The sequence below is a fragment of the Morone saxatilis genome, unplaced genomic scaffold (genome assembly GCF_004916995.1).
Source record: "Morone saxatilis isolate NCDOM2014 unplaced genomic scaffold, NCSU_SB_2.0 Contig24, whole genome shotgun sequence".
Taxonomy (NCBI): domain Eukaryota; kingdom Metazoa; phylum Chordata; class Actinopteri; family Moronidae; genus Morone; species Morone saxatilis.
Window position 1 is genome coordinate 35,220 of NW_023339807.1, and position 4,121 is coordinate 39,340.

The 4,121-nt window shown below is 38.8% G+C and overlaps 1 protein-coding gene and 1 long non-coding RNA gene across 2 annotated transcripts in view; both read right to left on the minus strand.

The window, feature by feature from the left end:
- The window catches only part of ppox (protoporphyrinogen oxidase), a gene marked incomplete in the record, with an annotated part of 54,413 nt that overhangs the window by 34,587 nt on the left and 15,705 nt on the right, over positions 1 to 4,121 (minus strand).
- LOC118335992 lies at positions 1,154 to 2,402 on the minus strand. Its single transcript, XR_004797092.1, has 2 exons — positions 2,246 to 2,402; positions 1,154 to 1,577 (listed from the first exon to the last, which is right to left on the minus strand). It is a non-coding gene; the product is annotated as an uncharacterized LOC118335992 (long non-coding RNA).

Consider the following 4,121-nt stretch of genomic DNA (forward strand, 5'->3'; position numbering starts at 1 on the left):
ATACACATTCACACACCAATGCTATGCATCAGGAGCAATTTGGGGTTCAGTATCTTGCTCAAGGATACTTCGACATGTGGCAGGAGGAGCTGGAACCAACAACCTTCCGATTGGGGGACAACCCGCTCTGCCTCTGAGCCACAGCCGCCCATAGTGTAGTCCGTAGTCCGAGCACACAACTTCAGGTATTTTTTTTAATTTTTATTGAAATGCTCAATCACAGCTTCAGATGTTGTGGATGATAGTTTGGCCACTTCAAAGTATCTTAAAAAGTAGTCCATAATGATCAGGTAATATTTGTTTTCAATCTGAAACAGATCTGCTCCTACAGTGGACCATGGTGGGAACTCAGTAGGCATCATCGTTTCTCTGTGGTTTGTTTTCTTATGGCTAAAAGTGTCACAGTTCTCTATCATTTTTGTCAGCTCTCTAAGGCCTGGCCACTACACTGATTGTTTAGCTTTCTCTCTACATTTTGTTATTCCCAATAATGGCCCTCATGTAGCTTGGACAACACGTCTGCACTGAGTTCTCCTGGGATGACTATCCTGCTGTCATATTATAGCAGACTATTTTGGACTGTGAGCTCACCTGAGAATGGCAGATAGGGCTGGAACAGTCTTTTAATCAAGAACTTGTTTGACCATCCTTCAACACAGTACTTCTTTAACTGCTGTAGTATGGTGTCATCATCTTGGTGTCTCTGGATTTCAAAGGCTTGCTATGACAGAGTCAAGATACATGTTAATTTCCTCCTCCTTCTCAATCTTGGAATATTGCTGTTCAGTGCTGGTGTGGGCTCTCGAAGCATATGACACAGGTTTTCACTTGGTGTCTGCTTGCCGCTGGAGAAGCACGGCGCCCATCCCGTATGAGGATGATTCAGCAGAGATGAGTGTTTCAGCATTTGTGTCATACAATGCAAGCCCTGGGGGTGTTATCACTTCTTTAATGCTGTCAAAGGACCGCCGCTGTTGTAACCCCCAGGCCCACATGTTCGACTTTCTCGACAGGTCTCGTGAGCAGATGCGTTTTCTTTACGTTTGTCATATTTAAAGAAAAGTAAAAGAAGAAGAAGCTGTGATGAAAATTTTCACTGAAACGTTGATAAGTTAGTTCCAGCTTTAATAATACACAAAGATAACAGAGCAAGGTGAGTGCCTCAAATGCATTTATTATGAAAAATTAGACATCTTAAAGTCCACGTATTACAAACAGAGACTGTGACTATATAGTTTTTACGATTACCTCAAATCAGGTGGAAAATGTAAATTTTCTATATTCTGCTATGGGTATTTGAGAGATCATTGGTAAGTAATGTATTCAAAGGTTGGACAACTCTATCCGCTATTTTATTAAAAGATGTCAATTTTTAGCCGGTTCAAAAAACAGTGCTGAATATAATGGGATTGATTCAACAGGTATGCATTATGGATATGTGACAGAAAGCAGTAAAAATAACTGCACAGATCACAGGAAAAGCACAGTAACTCAGTTGATTCTTGGTTGACAGCAATCAACTGTTGCCTGGGCTCAATGCACATCTAAGAATTCTTCTGTGGCACCTTGATGGTCACCTGGCAACAGAGACAAAAAGGATTTCAGGATTTTAAGATGTAAAGAATATTTATTTATTTATTTTTAAGTATTTTCTGGGGCTTTTATTGCCTTTATGACAGTGACAGCTGAAAACAGACAGGAAAGGGGGGCAGAGAGAGAGGGGAAGGAAGCATTTAACATTTTAAGCCTTCTTTTAATCTTTACTTACTTTTCTTAAGTAGAGTAGTATAGTTAGGTTAAATTTTGCATGTTTTAAAAAAGTAGTTATACATTAATTAATATTAAATAAGTATACCTTTAAAGATTCATATCAGATTTGCAATAAGATTTTGTTGGCAGATTAATCTTCGCAACCTTGTGAAACCGAAAAAAGATCTAACCAGAGTAGTAGTTGAATAATGCATACAATACTTGACACACTAAAACAACATATCATTGCACATCCTATTTTGATTTTAATTTATTTTTTGGTAAGAAGAAGAAATGTAATATAGATCATATCATATTAATTGGGCTTAACACACTTCTTTTTAAGCTAATCTTGTTGCGCAGTTATTTAAGTTATTGTGTAAAAACAGAAAAGATAATCAAACTTCCACAGCAATACTGACTCTGGAGGTCTTGATTCAGAGCAATTCATCTAAGCTTAAAACATCTATATAAATGGTTTATTTCTAGTAATTACCGTTTTTATTTCTGTGTAGTTGTCAAGACCGTATTCTCCTAGCTCTCTGCCATTGCCTGAAGCTTTGTAACCTCCAAATGGAGCCTGAGCTCCAAACACGTCATAACAGTTAATCCTGCAGAGGAAAACACACAGATGACATTAATAATAAATAAAATCCAATGGTTAAAACATACATGTGGTAAATATGAACTTGTTGTAAAATGTATGGGAACCTCAACACTAGGTTACAACTCTGAAAATGGAACAATGAGTACCAATTTAAACATACAGGCCTTTGTCATTAGGGAGAAAATACTTTTTTTTTAACAAGAATGCTTTAAAATAGATTTTTTCTAAAATGATGCCTTCAAACGTGCAGCAACAAGGTATGCATATAAATATACACTAATCAGCCATAACAACTGATTGGGTGGGATATATTAAGCAGCAAATAAACATTTTGCCCTCATAATTGATGTGTTAGAAGCAGGAAAAATGGACAAGCTTAAGGAGCGACTTTGAGCAACTTTGACAATGTGATGGCTAGATGAAGCTCTTATGAGGTGTTCCAGTTCTGCAGTGGTCAGTACCTATCAAAAGTGGTTAGCCATCACAATTTAGCCCTTGCCAAAGACGCTCAAATCCTTACACTTACCCATTTTACCTGCTTCTAAAACATCATCTTTGAGGACTAAATATATCCCACCCACTGACAAGTGCCATGATAACGAGATAATCAGTGTTATTCACTTCACCTCTCAGTGGTCATAATGTTATGGCTTATCGTATAGCGCCTTTCTAGTCTTCCAACCACTCAGAGTGCTTTACACTACAAGTCATATTCACCCATTCACACACTGATGGCAGTGGTTGCCATGCAAGGTGCCAACTGTTTATCAGTAACTGAAACTAAGGGCATTCACACACAGATGGCACAGCATTAGGAGCAATTTGGGGTTCAGTATCTTGCTCAAGGACACTTAAGCACCACCCAAAGCATACATTAAAGTATAAAACAGTCTGCAGGGACTAACCCTAACCCTAGCGCATGACTGACGGGTTGCGCTGGCAACATTTGGCTCAAGAAGCGGACACAGATAAGTCAAATATATAAATGTTAAGCTCTGCTCCAAGGGATCTTCATCAGGGTCTTAATAATTTACACATCCACCATGGGATCTTCTATGAATGATGATGTCATTTTTCAAAAGAATTGATTGGTCAATAGGATGTGCTGTTTTAAAAATAAAAATAGTTTTTCTTACCTTAGATTGAGTCGTTTGTATCTACAGAGTGAGTGGGCCCTCTTCTACAGAGTCCGCCATGTTGAACTGCTATGTTTATTCCGTAGCCCATAACAAATAAACCAAACACTGGCTGCAGATAGGGCCCATCACGGCGACCATACTTTCGCCTACATGCTTGGAAATGGAAGGTTACGCGAGGGGCATGTAATCTGAAACTACACTGCCAGATGGCACCTTAATCCTACACACTGGTTTAAGTGTACGCTATATGTAGAATATTTACCATAGTGTCATATCTCTTTTCAATGCTGCCTTTGACAAATTCTACCTTGCACCTTGTTTTAAAAGGGTTAGTTTGATCCCAACTAACTTGTTAACTAATGAGCAAGGCAGCCATAGACCAGCAATTTATATGTTGTGCAAGTTAAAATTACTGGTTTTGTCAAAAGTGTCTGGGAGAGCACAGACTCAGTTCCCTTGTCAAAAAGGGCTGCCTGACAGCAAGGGGGGGAAATATTACAAATGCCAAAATGCATTTTGCTGTTGTCTTATCAGATAATGATAAAATAAATCTTATGTGAAAAAGTTTGCACTGACCAAACTGGGGCGCACAAAACTGTGGCGCAGAGGCAGAGTGGGTCGTCCCC